This window comes from Candoia aspera, chromosome 8 (genome assembly GCF_035149785.1).
Source record: "Candoia aspera isolate rCanAsp1 chromosome 8, rCanAsp1.hap2, whole genome shotgun sequence".
In the NCBI taxonomy this organism is placed as follows: domain Eukaryota; kingdom Metazoa; phylum Chordata; class Lepidosauria; order Squamata; family Boidae; genus Candoia; species Candoia aspera.
The window spans coordinates 72,454,187-72,479,058 of record NC_086160.1 but is presented as its reverse complement, the minus strand read 5'-3'; the positions used below and the strand labels follow the sequence as shown (position 1 = coordinate 72,479,058).

Sequence of the window (24,872 nt, the reverse complement as noted above, 5' to 3'; positions counted from 1 at the left end):
ACTCCCCATGCTGTATCATCAAGCTAATTTTTAAATAATTTTAATATTAAGGAGGGTGCCTGGGTAGGAGGCAGGGAATTTCATCATTCATTTAATTACAGAATCATAGAATCATAGTCCCCCAAGTTAATTAATCCAAACCACTCTGAAATGCAGGAAAATTAAATTAACCATCCTTGAGGGATGGCTGACCAGGCTCTTCTTACAGGCCTTCAGAGATGGAGAACCATTAACCTCTACAGATAGATTGTTCCGACATTGTACGGACCTTACTGTCATCTTGGTTCATGCCACAGGTATTTAGTAGAGTTGCTGGTTCTTCCTATCACTGAGCATTTCGTCTTAACCCATTTTTGTTCAACATGTTTCAGTTTACATTAACCTCAGTTTATATGATTTTTTTTTCTACTTTAAAAAGAGCACCAGATAACTGTTAATGTTTGGGATTCAAGCAACTTCATAAAAGTTGCTAGTTTTACTTCCCACCCCAGGTCCATTATCTAAAGACTTTGCACATACAGAACTTAAGTGGAACAGGAGGTTTTTCTCTACCCAATACTGGCTCTTATATCCATTTCTAAGAGGTGTTGGAATGGCCCCAATTCTTTGTGCATCATTACCTCTCTTTTAGGAGGCAGGTGAAATAGAGAACAAATTGAGGAGCTTTGCACAGCAGGTTAATTAGAGAAATATGGAATTGACCCAGAAGAGTAAGAAGCAGTTTTAGTGATGTGGCTATGAATGCTCTTTTGATGTCTAGGGTGTAGAGTACAAAAAAATCATCTTCTAAAACAGTGCTTGGTATGACAGAATCTTATTCAGAGGGCCACCTTATTCATGAATGCATTTTGTTACCAATTTTAAGCATTTTAAAAACAAAACAAAATGCTGAGCTTGATCATCAGAGTTCAAAGTGGCAAGGATGAATGAGATGGTTATTGATTTGCCCCTGAGCTCAAGTAATTGAATATTCTACTGTCATAATGGTGTTGAAATTTGACCCTTTGTGAATTAAAACAAAATCACTTTGTGGGAAGATATGGTAATTCATATGAAATCCCCAGGCACTGACTTAATGTCATACATCCACAGGAGTTAAAAAGAAAGAGAGAAAATGTATGTGGCCAAGACAAGAGATTCTTCATAGTAAGATGGAATTCTTTTTTAAAAAATGATCTGTGTTATTGGGTAGCAGAACGATCACAACAATTTTAGCAAAGGAAAAGTACTGTCAATCAGTTAGGGAAATCAGCTACCCCACAGTTATCATCAGTTGCATGGTTACAAAGGAGTATTTAGGGAATCGTTGCTTCAGTTTTGGTTTAGTTCACACTGAACTAGATTCTTCACCCCTTCCTGGTTCTCACCCATACTTAGTTTGCAGAAGCTCCATCCCCATGAATGGTGAAGCGGGGAGGGTTTGAGAACTATAGCAGAACATAGGCAACTGATAACAATGATCTTCAGTCCTGAGATCTTTTTACTGATCCAACACATCTCCAGGTTTGTTAATAATGGGAAGATCTATTCTTGATCTTTGTTCTGGATCTGGATGAGGGACATCCCTGATAATTGTCCTCTCTTTAGCAGAAATGGATCTTTCTTGTTTATAATATGCTTTCTTATGCTTTAAAACTAGCAATTAGTATACTTAAATCTATAGACCGGATAATAATAACAATAATTATTATTACAAGTTATGTATATATAAAATATACATACATAACTTGTAATAATAATTATTGTTATTATTATCCGGTCCCTCCCTCCCTCCCTCCCTCCCTCCCTCTCTCTCTCTATATATGTATGTATGTATGTACGTACGTGTGTGTGTGTATGTATGTGTGTATGTATATATGTATGTATGTGCGTATGTATATGTATATGTGTGTGTGTGTGTGTGTGTGTGTGTGTGTGTGTGTGTGTGTGTGTGTGTATATATATATATATATATATGAAAATGATTCAGAATGTTTTATCAGTATTAGGGCTTTAAAGAGGCACCTTGCTTTGATGAAAGTTCAGTTCAAGGACTCCTCAAAGTTGCTTTGTGATGAAATCTAATGCTCTCCCCTTGCCTTGCTGTGCTTTAAGCCCATCTCAGCCTCTTCTTCTTAGCTTGCCCTACAGGAGGAGACTACAAGAAGCTCTGGTTTATGTGCATTCAGGCAAAGACTGAGGTGCCTTAAGTAGAACCAGTGGTCTTCCTAGCTGGGTGACTTCCACAAATACGAGGGATAGCCCTCAAGACATGCTGAAGACAGCCAGCCTGGAGCCTCCTCAACCTGTCCTGATATTCTTCTAGTCTGTTGGCTTTCACAAATACTGCAGGCAATCCCATGGGGCTCAGTGAAGCCACCCAGCATGGAGTCTCCTCTGGACTGCTGGCCAAAATGCCTTCATGAGCCGTCCAAAGCTCTTGGCAAGCCCTGCAGGGGAGGAGATTTTATCCTATTCTTTGACAAGAGGAGGCAGAGGGGGCACCACTTCCCTATTTCAGACTTGCTTACCAAAAGCTTCACATTCTAAAGGTCTTCCAGGCCAGACAAATTCAACACACTCTGTGGGCAATGCAAAGCACTCAGCCTAAAAGCACTTCAGCCAGCACTGGGAGAGACACAACTGAAATTGTTCAAAGCCACTCAAATGGCTTTGCTGAGGCGAATCACAAATCTCTTCATCAGAGTGACTTTGTACCAGCCTAACCAATACTTATGTTTCCTTATGTTTTTTTACAATTTATAAGTAAGTTGACATTCACATATATAATAGTGGGGCAAAAGTTGTTTGAGAAGACAGATCTGTTCAGCTTTTAATGCTTTTTCCACTTTATTAGAAAGGCTGATAGCATTATGCCTCTCTTCTTTAAAAGTGCCAAAAATGGCTATAATTTATATGTTGAATAAAAGGAGTTTGAAAGAACAATAAATATAACACCAAAAAAGTATTCCTAGTTTGAGATAGAAGTAACTAAATAATAATTTCTTATATATTAATCTTTCTCTATAACAAACCAGCGTGTCAGTATTCTGTAAACTGCCCAGAGTTGTTATAATACGAGTTGGGTAGTAAAGAAACATGACCAATAAATAAATAAAATAAATAAGTTTAGAACCTGACCTACAAATCTACTTCTTTCTCCAACTGTCTATATTTTACACAGGAATTGACTAGAAAAGAGTATCTTCCTGTTTTTGTTTTTTAAATTACTGACACAAGCTTATAGCTATACTCAATATGGAAATCAATTTTCTCTCTCTTGTGTAATCCATAACAACATTTATATCCTATTTTGAAGCTACAAGCCCAACAAATGTTTTGCTTGAAAAGTAAATGCAGCCTATTTCTTCTTGAGCCTTTCAGATTCAAAGTCTGCCATGTTTCCCAAAATGAGTTGGGAAATGGGAACCCTCCGATGTATAAAATGTGTACGCCATTTTTCACATAATGTGATGTAGGAATGGGAAGCTCTGTTCTCATTCAGTCCTGGGTTAGGTGGCCCAGAACCCTCCGGTGTACTCACTTTCTAAACCACTGGACAGCCTAAATCAGTATTCCTATGGCTGGCTTGGGGGTTCTGGGAGTTGAAGTTCACACATCTTAAAGTTGCCAAGGTTGAGAAACACTGGCCTAAATTATTATACCTCCTAGGTTCTTCACTCCCCAGTCTGTAGCTTTTTTACTTGCTAATTTTCAAGATTCACCCATGCATTTCCTCATCTGTCTTCACAGCAAACCACTATGTTCAGGTAGGGCAGGGAACAGGTGCAGTGGTAATCCTGGGCTCTCAATGGTAGAATTCAAGTGGGAAAATCAGCCAGTTGCTCTAAGAACCCTTGACTATCTGAGCAGAGACTCTATTAGTGTTCAGAGTTGGGCTTATCTATGCTTTTCCCTGTTTTAAAAACCTGGAGAGAGAGAGATCTACCCAGGAGAGTGGAAGGTTGAAAAGCCCAACTTGAAAAGCTGCCTTTAAGTAGAGGGCATGTCCAATTGCCCACTACTGACAGATCTCTTCCAAAAAGTCTTGATGTGTCTTTCCTGCTTTAAATATTCAAAAGGAGTTTTTGGCAGGCCACACAGGCAATTTGTGAAGTGGTATATAGATGGGGTGGAAGCAAGGATGGTTTACAAAGTTAAAAAGGTATGGAGATACTGTATATAATCAATGATGATGATATTAACTAGATTTACTGTAGCTATATTTCCTTCGCTTATCCAATTTCTTTATTGTATTTGCTTTACCATTTCTTAGAGAGCCAGTTTGTAGTGGTTAAAGCATCAAACTAGAAACCTGAAGACCGTGAATTCTAGTTCTGCCTTAGGCACAAGGCTGGCTGGGAGATCTTTGGCCAGTCACTCTCTCTCAGCCCTAGGAAGAAGGCAATGGCAAGCTACTTCTGAAAAATGCTGCCATGAAAAATGCAGAGGGCAGGAGTCAAAACTGACTTGAAGGGACAAGTTTGAATTTGACCATTTCTTACTTCTGTGTTCAACTTTGTTGACCTTGATAAAGAATAGTGTGATATGTATATATGTATATGTATGACCATACTTAAACAGGTAGTCTTTGTTTAGGAAATGCCTCATACAGCAACCATTCAGTTACGATGGTGATGAAAAAGTAACTTTACAACCAATCCTCACATTTATGACCTTTGCAAGTCTGTAAAGCAAAGGAAAACTAAAGATCATAAGCACAGTCATGGTTCCACTTAGTGTCTGCTTCACTTAACAACCAGGTTGCCAGTCCCAATTGTGGTCACTAAATGAGGGCTACTGGTACAACAGTTTCCCCAACTTGCTGGCTTAGAATGTATGGAGTTGTAGTCCAACAGCATCTAAAGGCCACCAGATTAGGAAAAATTACTCTGGTGCAGTATGTTTGATTGGAGGATATGTTGGCAAATTTTAATTTAATTTAATTACATTTCTTGTCCAGAAATATGTATGCCCTTAATACATTTTCCTTTCCATCAGTGCTGAAGATGAACTCCATGACTTTTGGGTTGTTGAAGTAAGCATATAATTAGTCTGGGGTTAGTCTGTTGTATCTGAGGTGCAATTTAGCAAAAATAGGCTGATCCTAGAATGAGGCAAAGTGAGAAACATCAACCGGCTTTCCTCAGCCACTAAACTAGGAAGATTTAAAATATTTTTCTATCATTTTTTTGAAGTGAGGACATTTCCACACCAGTATCTGTCATGATTTCAGGATTGGCTGCAAAACTGAATGATCTTACAATGTTGTTCCTTTTTGGTCTGTCCCCAAACTGGTCCTTCAGCGCTTCCAACAGTACACCCATCACCACTGTATCTGAATCCATCCACTTTGCTGCTGGTTGTCCTCTTCTCTTTCCTACCTTTCTCAGCATTATGGGTTTCTCCAAAAAGTTAGGTCTTCACATAATGTGTCCAAAGATGGTAATTGAGTCTGGTTATTCGTGCCTCAAGGTTGATTTTTTTGAAGGCTTCCTTGGCATATCTACCAAACCAAAGTTCAAAAGTGTCAATCTCTGTCTTCAAAATCCAACTTTTGCTTCCATAGAATGTTGCGGGGAGAACTGCACACGTCTGGTCTTTGTAGGTATAGACACATCCTGGCATCTGAATATGTTTTCCAAGGCCTTCATTGTTATTCTATCAAGTGCTGCTCTGTGGTGTATTTCTTGACTGCTTATTCCTTTACTGTTGATAGTTGATCCTAAGAGGTAGATGCTGTCTAACACTTTAGTATCTTCAGTGTCAATTCGAAGGCTGCTTGCTTTACCTGTTGTCATTACCTGTTGTCATTTGATCTTGAAGGAACATAGATTGGCCCAATGCAATGGGAAATAGTATCTCAACCTCCCTGTGAAGGGAAGCATCTGATTTCTTTTGTTGGTTTCACCTTTTGTTTGTTTGTTTGTTTGTTTGTAGTAAGACCTGGTGGCTTGATTGGGTGAGAGCCACAATAGATGGGGGAGGGACCTCTTCCCATACCTCTTTTGTGTCTCAATTCAGCTGTAGCAGGATATGGGGTAGGAAAATCCAGAAACAGTGTTTGGAGCAGTCCTAGGCTCTCGCCCCTGTTTTCAGAGCTCCAAAGACACATGACTGAAGGAGTGATGGTTAAGGTACTTAACTTTGGGTAGCTGGTTGTCTTGAGAACCTAGTGGACTAGGTAAAAATGGGATGGCATAATTTACAATTCATAAGTCATAGTATTAATAGGTGATATGGTTGGTGAATTTGGACTTTTCATGCTCAATAAAGGCAGCAACTGAATTTTGCCAGCCTACATTCAAGGCTTAGAGTTTTGTGTGAACCCATTCTCTGTTTTTTGAAGTGTGACATACAAACTCAGGAGTACCATGGCCTTGCTTTCTCACAGGTGTTGGTTTCTTTTTCTTTCCTTGTCACATGTGCATCCTTTTCTAAAATTTATCATTTAATCAAGTTGCTAAAAGTTTAACGGTTTTGACCTTCAACAAACACTCTTTGCTATCAACTCTCTGCCTTCTTTTTCTTCAACAAAATTGGCATAATCATTCTTTCTTCACAGGAGAAAGCAAGGTGTTTTTAAAATTTGAGTTCTAAGGAACTCTTCTGCCTGATGTTATAGCTCCTCATTTGCCCTAGAAACATTTATTTGATATTCTTCAGGTAGGCATTTACCAGCCAGAAGCTCATCAAGGGAACAATAATAGAAGCAGACTAGAGAACTGAAGAATTTCTAGGTTGCCTTGATTCTCCAGGATAGAATGAGTAATAAATGTAATGTAATAAGCTAGTCAAAATTGCCTTATTAATTTTAGCATTCTGAGCTACCTTTCTGACAGGACAAATAAGTCACTTTTTGGTGCATGTTTATCCTTGGGAATCTTTCCACTGGAGGTAGAAAGACGGGAGGGATGAACAAAAGATTCCCAATTAATTACTGCGAAAGCCAAATCAATGTTAAAGGGACAAAGAGGGGACGTTAATTGCCAGCTGCCTGTGTTGGCTTTTGCTGGTCTGTAACCCTGTGCTTTGAGCCTTTTGTGCATTTGTTAGCTTCTCATCCCATGTCTTCTCCAGGATCCCATGGTGGCTTACCTGGGCTTTTCCCTTTGACTTATCCTTACAAAGGCCTTGTAAGGAGCATTGGGCTGAGGAAGAGGGGGCTGTGAATGTTACCCAGGGAGCTTCCATGGCTGAAGTGGATCTGAACCCGGGGATCCCCAGTTCTAGTCCAGACTACAGTGTCTCTCTAGAAAGACTTTCTTTCCTATTCTTTTTTTTTTCATCCCACCTTTATTATTTTTATAAGTAACTCAAGGCAGGGAACATACCAAATACTCCTTCCTCCTCCTATTTTCCCCACAACAGCAACCCTGTGAGGTGGGTTGGGCTGAGAGAGAGGGACTGGCCCAAGGTCACCCAGCGCTTTTGCGCCTAAGGCAGGACTAGAACTCACTGTCTCCTGAATTCTAGCCCAGTGCCTTAACCACTAGGCCAAACTGGCTCTGATTTTAACAACTATTCAAAGTTACAATGGCGCTGAACAAGGGGGACTTAGAACTGGTCCTCGAAATTCTGGCCATCGCATGGTCCCCGCGGTCACCTGATCACCATTTGTGACCTTCCCTGCCCACTTCCCACAAGCAAGGTCAATGGGGAAGCCAGCGGGAGGTTGCAAGTTGCTCCTGCACATTGCTCCTGCTCCTGCCACTTTTCTCCCAAGGAGCCCCCAGGCTGCAGGGGATCTCGTACTCTGTGGCGCCTGCCCACACTCACACCCCCTCTGACACCCATCTGCCCACTCATCCTTGTGCCTGCCCACCCTTGCGCCCACTCGTAGCACCCACCTACCCACCCACACTCATGCCTGCCTGTAGCACCCTGCTGCACACTCACCTGCACTCAGGCCCACCCATAACACCCACCTGCCCACACATGTACCTGCCTGTAGCACCCACCCACCCGCCTCCCTCCCCTCACTTATGCCCATCCTTCAGTCTTGCCCACCAGCTGCTTGCCAGATGCCTAAGAAGAAAAGACTTGTTGTTACCGCAACTTGCAACTTCCTGCTGGCTTGCCCATTGACTTGGTTGTTAGAAGCTGGCAGGAAGTCACGAGTCATGGTTACATGAGGTCCTCGCTTAATGACCCACGTTCCTCACTTAATGACAGCAATGGGGATTGCCGACCCTAAGCAGCGTGGTCACGTGACATTGTACTTTACAATGGCACCATTTAGCAGTGGAAATTCCAGTCGTGGTTACCGTTGTAACCCAAGGACTACCTGTACTCTCTTTCTTGGGGAGCTCATCACTTCCTCTTTCTCATTTCCAAGGGTGAAACATTGAACCGTTCGTTAAAAAGAAGAGATTTCCCCTGTAAGGTTTCATTTTGGGGTTTTATCCTATTTGTTTATCATTTTAATTAAATGCTAGTCCTGGAAGCTAATGCTGAGGAGTGATTCATACATTTTCTAAATAAATAAATACAACAGTGCCAGAGGTTTCAAGAATTGGCAGCTGCAGGGAATACCCAAGAATGTTAATAAGGTTAATTTTGTAGGGAAATTAGGCTGTCATTTGACTTATGTGTAAAGGAAGATTATTTTGCTTGTTTTCAAGTACTTTCCAGTCACAGTAGTTTGTAGTAAAGTCATGAGAGATTAGTTAGTGTAGATGTATTTTTGTTTTATATGACAATGGAGGAAAACTGAACTTTAAGACATGTTAAATAATAAAGTTTCAAAGACTGAAAGCCTTTAAATTTCACATATAGATCCTCACTTACTTCCCATTCCATAATGCCTGGAATTATGACTCCATAGATAGTTGAAACCATGTGTTTAGTATTGCATACAATGGGTAAGTACACATATCAGCCTTAGATCATGGTCCACAGACCACAGTTGACCTCATATTTTGCATTAAGCCAGAATAAATTGTGGCATAATTCAGATAGGACCTCAGCAAATAACTTATTCACCAGTGGCCTGTTAATTATGTCTCATCAAATAATTGGATTTCATATATATACAGTATATATATATATATATATACTGTATGTATATGTATATGTGTGTGTGTATATATATGGAGAGAGAGAGAGAGAGAGAGAGAGAAATAGACTGATCAATCTAAAGTTTAGAAGATAGAATACATTTTTACATAGTCCATTTTTACTTCCACTTTAAGAAGACTGAATGGACTGTGGGAATATGCCTTATGTTCTGTCTACCCCTCTTAATGCTAATCAGGGCTCTCCCAGACACTTCTGTCTGTCTGAACAATGGAAGTGCTGGGTTGAGCAAGTGACAGCGAAGCCAAATTGGTTTGCCATTGCAGACAGTTCTGATTGACACTTTGTATTCAATCAATCAGTGTTTAAGCTGTCCAAGAAAGAACAGGGGGGAAGTTAGCATTTTTGCTAGAGATTGCTTTCAGCAGCCCTGCTGATGCACTCAGAGGCAATCTTCAAACTAGAGGTTGGTCTAAATGATGAACAACTGTAGGTTTTGAATGGTATCTGGGAGCGTGTGAGACCTTGACTTCCCCAAATCACACATGTGTATGTGCATTAGAATTTTCACACCCACACACATCCCTAGACTGTAGGGGATAGATTAATTATCACTAGTGCTAATGCTCTCCTTTTCGGTAGGTTTTTTTCCTTGTAGTTTCAAGTCCTGAAGAATAATATCATGGGACCTAGGTGAGTATCAGCCCTATAGGGTAGACCAGACCAGAAAATCAACTCCAAAGGATGTCTAAAGCTACATTTATTGAGACTGACTATAATCACAGTATCTTGCAAGCCTGAAGTGCTGTACTTCCTCTTCCTTCTTGGAGTTCACTGAATTAGGGAGGTGTCTATTGGAGCCACTTCTAACAACAATCTAACAACTAAAGCTTACAATTTCAATAGAGTTTTTTTTTTTTTAAAGGCACCAGCAAACAATAAAATGAAATAAAGTGTAGGATTTAACGTGCTGTGTCTCTGGTTTGGTTTGATTTAGTACTTACTTTTAAGCGTTTAAGAAAAACACTCCATGGTGCGGACTTCCCTGGCCCCATTGTGGCTCTTTGTATTTTATTCTTGAGTCAACCTGCTCTTCATCCGTCTGGGCCACTCACTCAAAGTTACTTGAAACCACAATTATCTTTGCTCACAGAGACCTCTGATGATCTGAAGCAGACACCGAGTGAGACTTACTATCATGACACTCCCTGCTAGTAACTCCTGGCTTCTCTCCAGATGTCCAACAGTTCAGAAAGGGGCTGGATGGAAAAAACAAAGGAATATTGATTCCTCAGTGCATCTGTCTTGAGAAGAAAGAGCAGGACAAAACACAACTCATAGATCTGCATGAGTCACTTGTTTGCCTGTGAAGCAGTACGTGCCTTTCAGCTATATTGAGCAGAATTTGAGTCCAAGGCACAAAATGAAGTTGTCAGCAAAAAGAAGTAGTTGCGCTTTAGAAAGAGCTGGAGAGGGACTGTTTTCCTTCCTGACAGGCAGCAAGATGGTCCTGGTTCCAAAGTGACAGCACTGTGCCTGCCTTTCCTTCTGTATCATCATCATCATCATCATCATCATCATCATCACCATCTCATTCGTTTTTCAACAGACAGATTGTTGGAGAGGCAAGCCACAAAAGGCTAAGATTTCAAATTCCAACTATGCTACTGTTTCACATTTTGCAATCTTGTATTCAACTATTTTAAAGAACCATCAAGGGAATTTGTTTCGTCTGCTAACTGCTACTTGGGGAAGACTTTTCCTCCTCTTCTACTTACATGCAAATGTCTGACTGGTAATCTGTTTAAACACTGTGATTCATATAATGCGATGGGATTGATTTATTTGCTTCAGAAATGAGGAATGCCTGGCCTTTGTGCTTGAGCAGGTCCGTCTACCCTGAATCTTCAAGTGAAGATCCTCCTCCAGGTTCTTTCCAGTGCTTGGAGAAGGGGGTTCTTTCTGCACATCAGATAAAGGGCATTTCCACAGAAGGTCTCTGCAGCAGTTTAGAACACATTCTGGTCCAGTCTAGTCCAACAAGTTGGCTGTTTTTGTGAGCCAATTCAGCTCATCTCTGGCTCTGTGCCAGTTAGTTTGACCTGGAAGAAAGATGGGTTCTACCTTTGCAGTGCTGGAATTCTTCAGAGCCTCTCAATAGTTTTCTCCCACTAGTGGGAAGATGTTTCCCCAAGCCTTCTCGCTCTGTCCACTCCACCCCATCACTGACCATTTCAGCAGTCAGTTCTTTCCTAGAGATCAGATTGATTTGTTGGTTTACCTTATTGATATCTTGCAGATTCCCAGTACAAACCAGCTTGTGCTTTGCCTCATGGCATTCTCAGTATTTCAGAGTAGTGAGAAGACTAGAGTAGGTTAGGCCATGAACCATTTTTAAGAGATTGGAGAGTGGAAACAGCACAGGAAAACTCCTCTTAGAACTGCCCAAAGAGAGCTATTGCCTCTCCGCTCTGCTGCAAAGATAAAGATGGAGTAAATGATCTCTGTGCTTGAATGTTGTACAGAGAGGGACATAATGCGGTGATGCTTCCATTCCTCAAAGCCCTGCTTAGGGAAGTAGTTCAGGCTGCTGGGACACCTGCTTGCCATTGACTTCAACAAGTTTTCCTAATTAATCTCCCCCCCTCCCTCTTTCACTCTTATATCCAATAGAAGAGAATATATATAGGTCAGGGTTGAACTGTGGAGTCCTTGGTGCTCTCTGAGCTTGGTCGTTTGCTTGCAGATGTTTCATTACCCGACTAGGTAACATCAGCAGTGTTAGTGAGTGTGGGGTTTTGCTCCCTATTTATATACAGTAGCTTGCCCTGCCAGCATTGGTGTGGTATATTTTTCTCCTTGGCAGGTCCTTGATCAGGGCATTGTTTCCCTGCTTGATGGTTTGTCTGCTGTTAATGCCTGCTTATCTGGGTGTTGGCTGCTGGAGAGGATGTGTTCTGGTTTCTCTCTCTCTCTCTCTCTCTCTCTCTCTCTCTCTCTCTCTCTCTCCTTCATAGTTTTTTTATTGTCTCTTTTGAATGGTGTGTAAATGTGGTTTATCTCTATGTGTCTGTGGATGGCTGCTTTGTCTGAGTGCCAGGCTTCCAGGAATTCCCTAGCACTTTTGGATTTGGCTTGGTCTAGGATGCTGACAGTTTCCCAGTTGAAAGTAAGGCAGAGTCTGTCCATGTGTTGTGAGATGAAGGAGTTCTCATCGTGTCTTCTGACTGCCAGTTGGTGTTCATGGATGTGCTCTGCTGGTCTTCTGTCTGTCCTACACAGTGGCTGTTACAGTCCTTACATTGTTGTGGATGATTCCTGTTTTTCCTTCTTGGGCTCCTGGGTCTTTTGGTTTGCCTAAGGTGTTTTGGAGGGCTTTAGATAGTGAGCTACAGTGATGCCATGCAGTTGTAACAGTCTGTTGGTTGTTTCTGATGTATGGCAGCGTTATCACTTTCATAGCTTGTGTTGGTTGTGCTGTAGTGGTCAGGCACTTTTTGATAAAGTTGGGGAGGTATCCATTTTGTTGGAAGATGCTGTGTAGGTGGTCTGCTTCCTTTTTCTGGTGTTCTGGGTTCCTTCATTTGTCCATTTGTTCTCATCTGATCAATGTTCTTACACAGCTCCTCTTCTGGGAGGTAGGGTTGCTACTTTGGTAATGGGGCACTTGGTTAGTGTGGGTTGTTTTTCAATAGACTTGTGTTTCTAATGTGCTGTCATTTCCTTTGCTGATGAGGATGTCCAGGAGGGGTAGTGTGTTGTTGTTTTCTCCTTCCCTTGTGAGTTTTATTCCTTTGAAGATGTTGATTGTTTCATGTGTCTTCTCTAGTTGTTCCTTTTTGTATTATGATGAAGGTGTCATCTACAGTAGACAATGCTAATCGGTTGGAATTCCTTGCAGCCCTAGAAGCAGCATTTAAAACCACAGGACTTTCCACAGAGACCCGAGAAACCATAAGGCAGACAGCATCACAGAACCATCACTTGAGATGCAATCAGTACCATTTTCAAGCCAACCCCACGTGCATTCTTTTCCCTGTTTACAGGGCTTGCTGAAAAGAGCCTCTGCCATATTCTTATAGTGGCTCTTGTTTCAAATGTCTCCGTAGGAATTCTAAAGATTCCTCAAAGGTGCAAGTAATGGCAAATGAACATAAAAAGATGCTTCATATGGTGCCTCAGTAAATACAGCACTTTTGAAAAAGGAAGATTATCTTCTATGGTGCTAGAAAATAATCTGTGCCATTTCATAATGTTTATGCATACAGTATGCATTTTCAAAGATATGAACTTATTTGCATCGTGTATGTCTGTTTGGGACAAGCAGGATATGCTTGGAATAAATACTACATCTATGTCATGCAGATCGTTTAACACTGTATAAATCTATCGTTATACTGAAGATTACTGGGTTTTTTTTTCATTTCTATTTCAATGGATACTCTGTGTTCAAATAAAATATTTCAACAGATTGGAGTATAACATTTTATGTTGCTTATGTTCCTGTTAAAACCAGGATTATGGCGACCAGCTTGATTGATAACTGGCAAATAGAGGGAGAAAATGTAGAAGCAGTGAAAGACTTCATATTTCTAGGTGCGAAGATTACTGCAGATGCTGACTGCAGTCAGGAAATCAGAAGACGCTTAATCCTTGGGAGAAGAGCAATGACAAATCTTGATAAAATAGTTAAGAGCAGACAACAAAGGCCCGCATAGTTAAAGCAATGGTGTTCCCTGTAGTAACATATGGCTGTGAGAGCTGGACCATAAGGAAGGCTGAGAGAAGGAAGATCGATGCTTTTGAACTGTGGTGTTGGAGGAAAATTCTGAGAGTGCCTTGGACTGCAAGAAGATCAAACCAGTCCATCCTCCAGGAAATCAAGCCAGACTGCTCACTTGAGGGAATGATATTAAAGGCAAAACTGAAATACTTTGGCCACATAATGAGAAGACAGGACACCCTGGAGAAGATGCTAGAGTGGAGGGCAAAAGGAAGAGGGGCCGACCAAGGGCAAGATGGATGGATGATATTCTAGAGGTGACGGACTCGTCCCTGGGGGAGCTGGAGGTGTTGGCGACCGACAGGAAGCTCTGGCATGGGCTGGTCCATGACGTCACGAAGAGTCGGAAGCGACTGGACGAATAAACAACAACAATGTTCCTGTTGCTGTTAACGGTTTATATTGTGTTACTGTGAATACTGTATGTATATGTATACATGCATGGACCTTTGAATTAATCCATTTTATTTTATTTTTAAAAAAAAACTATCAATAGTATTGTGGCACAACTTAAGTTCTGTCCCCCGCTTTTTTTAATGGCCCAAAAGTAACAGGTTCCTAGCGTTATGTTCTCTCTGACATTCCATATTTGTCAATATAATTGTGGCTATTAGTAGTTCACATTCTGAAGTTTTGTTTTTAAAGATAAACAGTGCCATTTACATTATTTATAGAATCTCACGGCCAACCCAAGGACATAACTCTAGTCAAGAACTCATTTTCAGCATTGATTTCCCATTCTTAAGCATATAAAGAATCATCTTGCATAGATTGAAACCCAGAGCTCTATGAACGGTTGAGCTTCAACTGTCAGCTATGAAAAAGTTACTTAAAAGAGAAGGATTGCTCAGAAGCACAACTGTGCATTTTGAAATTGCGTGTCTCTGTGTACTATGGGCAGGATAATTGGCAGGGTTCAAATATATTCGGAAATAGTATTGTGCTTCATTTCATTTTATTTTACTACGTTGTGATTGCAAAGCATGACATACAGTTTAGCATTTTTAGCTAGTCCATTCTGACACCTCCTCTTCATTAGAGAGATGATACTTTGCTTTTTAATAATTTGTAAGTGTTTTGCAGAATAGGCTTGAATACCGCTTGGGCAGTGCAGCACATGTTCCACTTCCATTTCTCATACATAGAGTTTGCAGGGCTTTGCACAGTTTCTAAAACTTGAAAAAATGTCTGGCTCTCCCTGCAAGTACATTTACACCCTCATTTAAGGAAGCTTTCTGTCACTTTTAGCTTCCTTAAAGTTTGATATTCAGCCTCTCTGTAGCATTAAATAGCATGGTTGGGCTCAACACTGCTAATACAGATATTCTATTTATTATCTGTTTAGAAATTTTATATACTGATCGCTTCCTAAACATCTTATAGAAATCCAGTAAAAGCTGTGGTGAAACCAAGACATATAAAACAATTTTAAAAAACCCTAAACTTCTAGGGTAAGCATCAATTCCTTCCGCATGCAAAAAAACATGTTCTTTGTTGAGCCTAGTCATTCCTATACCTGCAGCTGGATGCTGAGGAGATTAAGTTTCGACATGGCTCAGCACTGAGATCTTATGGGCTAGCACAAGATGCCTCTGCCAAGCTGTTGGATGAGTGTTCAATTGTACTTCCTTGATTTTCACTACTCATCTAATTCATTAAGGTTGTTTGTGTTAAAGTTCCTGGATTAATGCGGTAGAAAACAGAACACTGGACTCACAGGGGAGAGTGAAAAAAAAGTTAGGCCACCCATGATTGAAGCCCCACCCCTTCCTACATGTGTGCAAAGGGGCGGGGCTTTGATTTTAAAGCCAGGGCCATCCTCTTCATCTTCGGACCTCCTCTGTGGATGCCACTGTGTGACTCAATGTATTTTTGGTCTCTTCCCACAGAGACTGTATCTGTCATGAGTAAGGATGGCCAGCAGGGGGCTCCCATCCAGACTGTTAAGCGCATGCGTAGCACCGAGGAATTGGGCAGCCATTCAAAGAGACACAGATCGGGACCGCCTTAACCTTTGGGGTTTATATGTCTGGGTTTTTCCCACGCTTCTTCAGTTTGTTAGGATTCCTGTTATGTACAAGCAATAAAACATTAGAGACCAGTTCCTTGTCTCAGCGTGGTTCCTGGCTGTTAGGACAGTATCCTTTCCTCCAGTCTCAGAGTACTCTATAGACTGGGGTGACTCATGGCTACATAAATAGAATGGAAATCCAGTTTTAGTTCATATGTGAAATTTATTCATTATGAAACATTTCCCGGCTGCTTCCCACAGCACATGAACGTACAAACGGCAGTAACAATTGATAAACATTAGTGTCAAATTCAATGCAGTACCCTGCAGCTGTCGCTTTCCAGTACATACCATCCCAGAAATTTATGAGGGTCAATCATATGGAAGTGTTTAAGCTGGCATCAAAAATTGGTGGTTTGGAGGAGGACAGGGCATTCCACCGGTAGTGTCACTGCTAAGGGGATCCTATTCTGGGTTCCATTTTTTATTATACCACAAGTCTAAGAAGGTCTCATGTCACAAGCAGAATAGTACAAGAAGAGGTCAAGACAACACAATAATACATAAGAGAGCTTCTTTGGATGCAACATTCTGGTTTGAGTTTAGCTACAAACTGAAAGGTGCTACAACTCGTTACAGATCCGTATTAACTGATTTATCAAATCAGTCAACATCCTTGTAAGTGCATTTGGCACAAGAGGCTGTATGGGAACCACTTTCAAGGGCAGGAGTCTAAACACTAAGTTACCATACTATGTCTTACCTTTCTCTCTTGAGGAATGTATGTATGAGCGGGAGTTATTTACACAAATGTGTGTGCTACATACTCAACAGTCTCTAGGATGGCCATAGGTGTCCTCTGATTCCTAGAGTATAAGCCTTTTGTCATGAGCACTGATGGTGAGCAGGAGGGGGCCCCTATCCAGGGGGGAAAACGCACGCGTAGTAGCGAGGGATTGAGCTGTCATTCAAAGAGACTCAGAACAGACCCACCTTGACTTTTGGGGTTTATCTGTCTGGGTTTTCTCACGCTTCTTCAGTTTGGTAGGATTTTCTGTCTACTGTAGCAGTAATAAAACACTAGAGACCTATTCCTCGTCTTGGCGTGGTTCCTGCTTGTCAGGGCACCTTTCTTCGTTACTAGCAGATAAAATTGCAAGGTGATAGCAAGCCTTTTTTTCTTTTTCTTTTCTTTTTTGCCATTTCATATCTTCCCTTGCTCCATACTGACATTGTTTCTGTGCTGGAAAAAAATGTTGGGTGCAAAGCAGACCATTAATAATTAGAAACTATGTCCCAGCGGGGATTGTATTTTTTAATAGCTGAAAAGTGTGCTGATAACATCTGAAAGCTGTTCTTGGGTAAAGCCATGCACTGTCCTCTCTGAAATGAAACTGCAAAGTGTTCTCGCCAGTTACAATTTATTTCCCCAACAGCTGCCTAATTGAAAGAGGCCTCCAGTGGTCCAGGAAGGTTGCTCAACACTGTCTGAATGCAGATTTGAATCCTTGGGGCTTGGCTCTTCTGCTTGGATGTTCCCTTCATAGCTGACTGCAGGTGCAAACATTGATTTGCACTTTCTGTTATTCTGGTTGCAAGTGTTTGCCTGCACTTAAAGAAGGCTGAAATAAAGGGGAATGTGGGAATTCACTGCCCTCTCCTTCTCTTCCCCCCAATATGTGCACTCCAACATCTTCCTCTGTTTGGTGTGTGTGTGTGTGTGTGTGTCACTGAGAATTCATTTACCTCCTGAGATGTCCATTTTCTGTTCTAGAGATGTCATTCATGGTCTTAATGGCAGTTATTTTATCCTGCCATCTGACTTTAAGACATTTAATCCTGAACCTTTTGGGCCCTTACAGATCCCCCTGCTATTTGAGGTGAGATCAAAGCTTGATTGGTGGTAAAGAGCCAAACTAGAATATTCAGGAAGTGATGGATCTTCCAGTTCAGTGCCAAAAGTAGCAAATTTAGCCCATTCCCTGCAACAGAATATATCTACATCTGATAGCTACTTTTTTTTCTCCAATAATGCATGCATTTCTTGTATATATATATCTGGTTTCAGGATCACTTATTGTTATCAAGGGCAGTATAGAAAAAGGGGAGAAACCACCCCCACCCACCAAATGCAGTAACATTAGTGAGGACTTTGGGAAGAGAGTTGTGTCATGTTCGCCGTTCCAATGTCTCTGAGACATCGTAACGTTTCTCATGTCATTAATTGGATACGTGTTTCATCTTTCATGGGAGGATGGGTGTACTTATCTCTTGGCTTGGCTTTGGAATGTTTTCCTCTTATCTGTTATGTTCAAGGTTAGTTTTCCAGGCTAGCAGGTCTGACGTTTGCTAGCACCTGGACCAGGCGGGGCTGATGCAACGGGGGCGGGACACGCACGCACTGGAGGAGTCTTAAGTTTGTATTTGGCGCGCTTTTGCTCATTCTCAGCTTTCTCTGTATTTGTCCTAAGTTCCCTAAATAAATCAGATTTCATTTAAGCACTTCTTGTGAGTCTGAGTATTTGGGCTGGGCAATCATTACAAGTTGGTAGAAATGGAATAAAAATTCAAATATTAAATAAAATTGTAACTAGTATTTGATGTATATCTTGCACACGAAAGGGAAAAGACAGAATAACATAGTCATGCCCTAAATTAACATGATAGGACAATGGTAACTAATAATTATCTTGATAATAGACTAGCAGGTTCTTGAAGGAATAAGGAATAAAAGGAGATAAGAAATAGATAAAAAGGTACCTCTTTAAAGGTGTCAGAAGTGGGGCCGCTTCTTCAGAGGACCATCTTTTGAATCAAGTAACCCAAAATGTGTTCTAATTTGGGTGGATAGGCACTGTGTTCATTAACCCAGTTTTCCAAAACCTGAAGAAACTAGGCTATATTACAGCTAGGCTTGTTGGAGACATGGTAGGCAAAGGAAATTCATAGGGATTTTTTCCCCCTTCCTTTTAATCAGCAGAGATTGCATGTTAAGCCTTTAAAAGCCCAAAGTGATTTTTTTTTCCTGGTTGTTATCTTCTGAGGAGAGAACAAGAAACAACCAAAATCCTCACTTGTCTGCTCATGCCTATATTTAAATTTCCTCAGTGGAGAGTCAGTGGGGTCCTCAACTTTTGATATTCTGGTTGTTCCTTTATGTATTTATTCATTTTAGTGCAAATATAAAAATATTTGCCAGCGATTTAGCGTGTGGGCAGAAGGCAGCATTTCTTATTATTTATGTATTATGTATGTATGTATGTATTAATTGAAATGCCATCAGTTCCAATTCAGTGTCTCTGAGCCCAACTATAAATGCATAATGCCATAAAATCTGACAGCATAAAAACATAAACCCTCAAAGACCTGAATAAAAAAGGAACAATGCCTCTTCAATTCCAGATGCAGCTTGTTCCACAATATAATCCCTGTCACGAAAAAAAGAAAAGAAATAATAATAATGAATTGTTAATGTCAAGCGGACATGTGGCAAGTTCTATAATAAATCCTCCTACTTTATTAGTTAAGAGTATTGACATGGGCTGTTTGAAGTGGCTGCTATTGAAAAAAGAAGGTCTTTTAGAAATATACTCTTGACATCTTTGTGTGAACAGAAATAGCAAAGGCAGACAGTATTCCCACCATGTTCTATCAGTCCAATTAGCCATTCTGCCTTCTGTGCTATGGCCTGTTCGCATAACCTGAATGTTAGAAAGTTGGAAGGCCTTTTGAAAAAGTATCTCCAGGAAAACTTTTCTTCCGGCATTTAGGGCTAGCTTGGGCATACCTCTTTCCATTTCCCAGAATACTGCCCTTGCATTCAATAGGGCTTCTTTTCCCTGTATCTTATAAACATACCCACAGTGAAAGAGAGCCAGTTTGGTGTAATGGTTCAGGCACCAGGCTAGAAACTGGGAGACTGTGAGTTCTAGTCCTGTCTTAGGCTGGATGACCTTGGGCCAGTCATTTTCTCTCAGCCCTAGAAAGGAGGCAGTGGCAAACCACTTCTGAAAAACCTTGCCCAGAAAACTGTGAGGACTTGTCTAGGCAGTTGTCAGGAGTCAACACTGACTCGAAGGCACCCCCCCACCCCCCAAACAAAGAAATCTTATAAGCAAGACAGTGTGGATTCTGGAATTATTTACTGCTACTTTATTTTTCCATAATGTGTACATTAAACAGCTCTGCCCCAGTTCAGGAAATTAAGGAGTGCTTACCATGATTATTCTTAGTTCAGGATCACAGGTTTGTTTTGCAAAGAGTGGCTTTAACATTCTTTTACATACCGCCCAGAGTCCCTCTTTTGGGGGAGATGGGCAGTGGCTAAATTTGAATAATAAATAAAATAAATAAATTCTTGTTTTGCCTTTTCTTGCCTTGCCTTGTCTTTTGCTATAGAAATAAAGTTGAATCTGTTGCACAGAGTTCATGAGATCCCAGTGACCGTTTAGGAAGTGAAACCCCAGTAAAGTTCCCTTGTGCCCTTATAGTAGCCATCAAAACAGTAAAATCAATAAAAGGAGACAGCAGTTTTGACAGTAGTCAATGAGCTGCTTCTGGATGATGATGATGATGTCATCGTTGCTATGATCCCACTTTAAGTGATCTTAAAGAAAACAAATCTTGGCTATCAAACAGCAAAATATAAATCTCACATTTGCTTTATATGGATGATCTGAAGCTTTATGGAAAATCAGAAATGGAAATCCATCCATTGACAAATACTGTAAGAAATTTTAGCACAGATGCAGCAGTGGAATTTGGCCTAGAGAAATGTGCTACAGGAGCAATAAATCAGAGTGAAATCACAAACAGTAATGGAATTGAAATGCCGAATGGCCAAATCATCAGGAGTCATCAGGATGAAGCCTACAAGCATCTGGGCATTCTACAGTTGGATAACATCAAGCATGGACAAGTTAAAAATGTGATTAGTAAAGAATACATCCAAAGAGTGAGAACTGCTAAAGACAAAATGGAACGGTGGAAACACCATCAAAGCCATCAATACCTGGCCATACCTGTTATATGATACACTGCTGGAATTATTAACTGGACGCAAGCTGAACTGGACAGTTTGGACATAAAAACAAGAAAACTCATGACTATTCCCAATGCATTACATCCCAGTAGTGATATTGATAGATTACACCTGCTCCGGAAAAATGGAGGCAGAGGTTTACTTCAAGTCAAACAAACGAAGAAAAAAAGCGTGTATTGGCTGATTATTGGCTGATTACGGTGTAGGTAAAAGACAGTCAAGAACAAGAACTGATACAAGTTAAAAACTGGAACTTATTGAATGTACAGGAAAGAAAACATGAATATCGAAATAATGTAATAAAAACATGAACAGAATGCTGGCAAGGAAAAGCATTACATGGTCAATTCCTACCACAGATCGAGCGGTAAGTGGATTCAAAGTGCAGATTGTGCAAAAAAGCAGAAGAAACAGTAGATGATAAACCCAGCTCATGCAAGAAGATCGCACAATCTGGCTATAAACAATGCTGTAACACAGTTGCCCAAATTATTCTCTGGAACATCTGTAAAAATTATCATTTGCCAGTAATGGAAAATTGGTGGGAACATACAGTTGAAACAGTAGTCGAAAACGAGCAGGTTAAAATATTGTGGGATTTCGGAGTACAAAAGTCTTGGTGCATAACACACCAGGTTTAACTGTGGTTGAAAAGAAAGTATAGATAATTAATGTGGCAATACCAGGGGATAGTAGAATAGAAGACAAAGAAATGGAGAAGATCACAAAGTATCAAGATCTGAAAATCGAAGTTGAAAGATTTTCAAACTGGCTGTGGTGGTCCCAGTGGTTATTGGCACATTGGGTGCCATTCCAAAAAAACTCATATGGCACTTAGAAAATCTGCGCATTGACAAAATTTTCATGTGTCAATTACAAAAGGCCACATTGCTTGGATCCACAAATATACTATGCTGAAACATTACGACATCCTAGGTTCTTGGGAAGAACTTGATGCGAATGAAGGCCAACACCAGCTAAGGAATTGGCAGCTGTGATTTCATGTTGTTGCGAATAATAATAATAATAGTCACCACCACCTCCATTTCCCTTTTTCAGCCAAAATTTGAATGTTCCATGCAGTTCTGGTTATTCTATCTCAGAGTAGAAAGTATAGGGCTGGAGAAGATGAAGAAAAATCTCAGCTAACATTGAAAAGGACTTCGTAGACCCTCCCTATTAGGAAAAAAAAAGTTGCATTATGGCTTTATTGTTATTTTTACTTGGAGATGTAGGATGATTAGACTATGAAGCAGTTAAATCTTTACAATTAGTGAATACATATTCCAGTCAACAAATTTGTATGTAAGATATCCAGAAATGTTGAAGTTTCACTTTTTACCTCCCAAAGGCAAATGTGTTTAAAAATGTGGTTGGCATACTCCACTTCTATGAAGTAGGAGTAATAGAGGCCAGGCTGTTTCACGTTGTTGCTCCATCCTAGAATATTCTCCCCTTAGGATTAAGACTTGCTCTATCCCATCTGATGTCCTGGAAGCTATGGAATATGGAACTTTTCCAAACTATTTCATTTGGTTTTGTAATGATTTGTTTAGCTTATTTTTATTGCAGTTCTCATACTTTACCCTTGTACTGCTGTAACTTTGGTTAGCTATAGATTGTTTTAAATTATTTTTTTTAATATTATTTACTCTGAACATTTTAATGGTTGTGGATAACTTTTGTCATTTGGTTTGTAAATCGCTCTTATCTGTACTGTTTTGGCAGTATATAAACAGAAAAAATAAGTTGTGCGTGGCCTTTTTCCTCGTTATTATTTCCCTGCTTTTTTTCCTAAAGTTTTTTTTAGATTTATATCCCATGTTCCACTCAGGAGCTTAAGGTGGCATATGGGACATTCTCTCCTCCATTTATTTTTTCCCCCCTGTACAACAGCAGTCCTGTGATATACAGTGTATTGGGATGAAAGAGAATGGCTGGTTCAAAGCCATCCATTAAATTCCATGGCTGGTGGTGGAATATACCATTTCATCAACCTACCTTAAAATACTAGATGGTGAGCTTACATTAAGCTGAAATTCTCAAGGGTAAGACAAGAACTAAGAAATCTATGAAATTGTATGTCATTTGTTTTCAGGTGATCAGACTATTTTGCTCAGTCCTTATCTTTTAACCATAGCATCTCTGACTCTTGTCAGTGCAAAAGCTGGCTTGCAGCTAAACCTGAAAAAAACCAAGATTATGGCAACCAGCTTGATTGATAACTGGCAAATAGAGGGAGAAAATGTAGAAGCATGAAAGACTTTGTATTTCTAGGTGCAAAGATTACTGCGGATGCTGACTGCAGTCAGGAAATCAGAAGACGCTTAATCCTTGGGAGAAGAGCAATGACAAATCTCGATAAAATAGTTAAGAGCAGAGACATCACACTGACAACAAAGGTCTGCATAGTTAAAGCAATGGTGTTCCCCGTAGTAACATATGGCTGCGAGAGCTGGACCATAAGGAAGGCTGAGAGAAGGAAGATCGATGCTTTTGAACTGTGGTGTTGGAGGAAAATTCTGAGAGTGCCTTGGACTGCAAGAAGATCCAACCAGTCCATCCTCCAGGAAATAAAGCCAGACTGCTCACTTGAGGGAATGATATTAAAGGCAAAACTGAAATACTTTGGCCACATAATGAGAAGACAGGACACCCTGGAGAAGATGCTGATGCTAGGGAGAGTGGAAGGCAAAAGGAAGAGGGGCCGACCAAGGGCAAGGTGGATGGATGATATTCTGGAGGTGACGGACTGGTCCCTGGGGGAGCTGGGGGTGTTGACAACCAACAGGAAGCTCTGGCGTGGGCTGGTCCATGAAGTCACGAAGAGTCGGAAGCAACTAAACAAATAAACAACAACATCTCTGACTCTTATTAGAGCAAGACAGGCTGAGAATGTCAACCTCCCTGTTCCTTATCCACCATTCACATTTGTCTTCTGCATATATCCTCAGCATTGTGAACTCTTCCTTTTTTCATATCAACATCTTATTTGAGATGTAACTGCACTGAATCACCTTGAACTTGCTTGGGAGGCTGAAACCAGTGATAAATGTGGTGGTAGGGTTGCCAGTTGGGGAATCCCATTACTACAAATTATATCTATTTTGTGGTTGCAGCTTTGGCTACCAGCAGGTTTCTGGGCCCAATTCAGAAAGCTGGTTATTACATATAAAACCTCTATACTGAATGGCCTTGGGAGTAATGGGGATTCCCGTATTAAACATAAATCTGCCCATGCAGTGCAAACTTCCTGAGAGATTCTGCTTTTGATCCCACTGCACAGGAAGTAAAGGGGACTGGAGTAGAAGTCAGGTCTTCTCAGTGGTAACCGTTGCAATAAGCTACTTCCAGTAGTGTGATTGGCTCCCATCCTCCTTATATTTAGGAAGCCCCTTAAAATCATCTTGTTATACAGGGGAACCCTAGTATAATTGTGGGGGTGCTATTATTATTAATTTACTTTCATGTGCACCACCTGAAAGTCAAACTGGAGTAATTGATAAATATGTAAAATAAATACAGGCATGCATTAATGTATGATATGTAAATATACATTAAGTTCTCTAGACAGATCATAGAATCGGCTTCTTGGTTGCCTTCAGGTCATCATTTCAATGTGTTGCCTTCCTTATGCATTGGATGTTTGCTCCCAACATCCCAAATGAGCTCAGTTGTTGTTAAAATGTGGGCAAGTTGCTCCAAGTGATGATCATTTACCAATTTGAGAGGCATAGTTTTGAATGGCTATCCAATATAGGAGTGAGAACCTTTAAAGAAATTCCATTTGATTAAGCAATAATGGATAACCTCATAGGACAATCTCTCTCTCTCTCTCTCTCTCTCTCTCAATATAGCTCTAGATAGCTACTAGATTTGTGCAGTGGTTTGGAGCAAAACTCTTGCATCACCTACCTGCAACTTTTTAAGTCAGCTGTATCTTTTCCTGGGACTGTACGGCTGCCATGCAATCCCCAGAAAAGATGCAGCTGCCTTAAAGAGTTGCAGAGAATTACTTCAGTAGTATCCCTGTGTTCTCC

At 40.6% G+C, this 24,872-nt stretch overlaps 1 protein-coding gene across 2 annotated transcripts in view; it reads left to right on the top strand.

The window, feature by feature from the left end:
* CTNNA2 (catenin alpha 2) overlaps positions 1 to 24,872 on the top strand; it is a 586,207-nt gene that overhangs the window by 271,382 nt on the left and 289,953 nt on the right. The window lies entirely within an intron of this gene.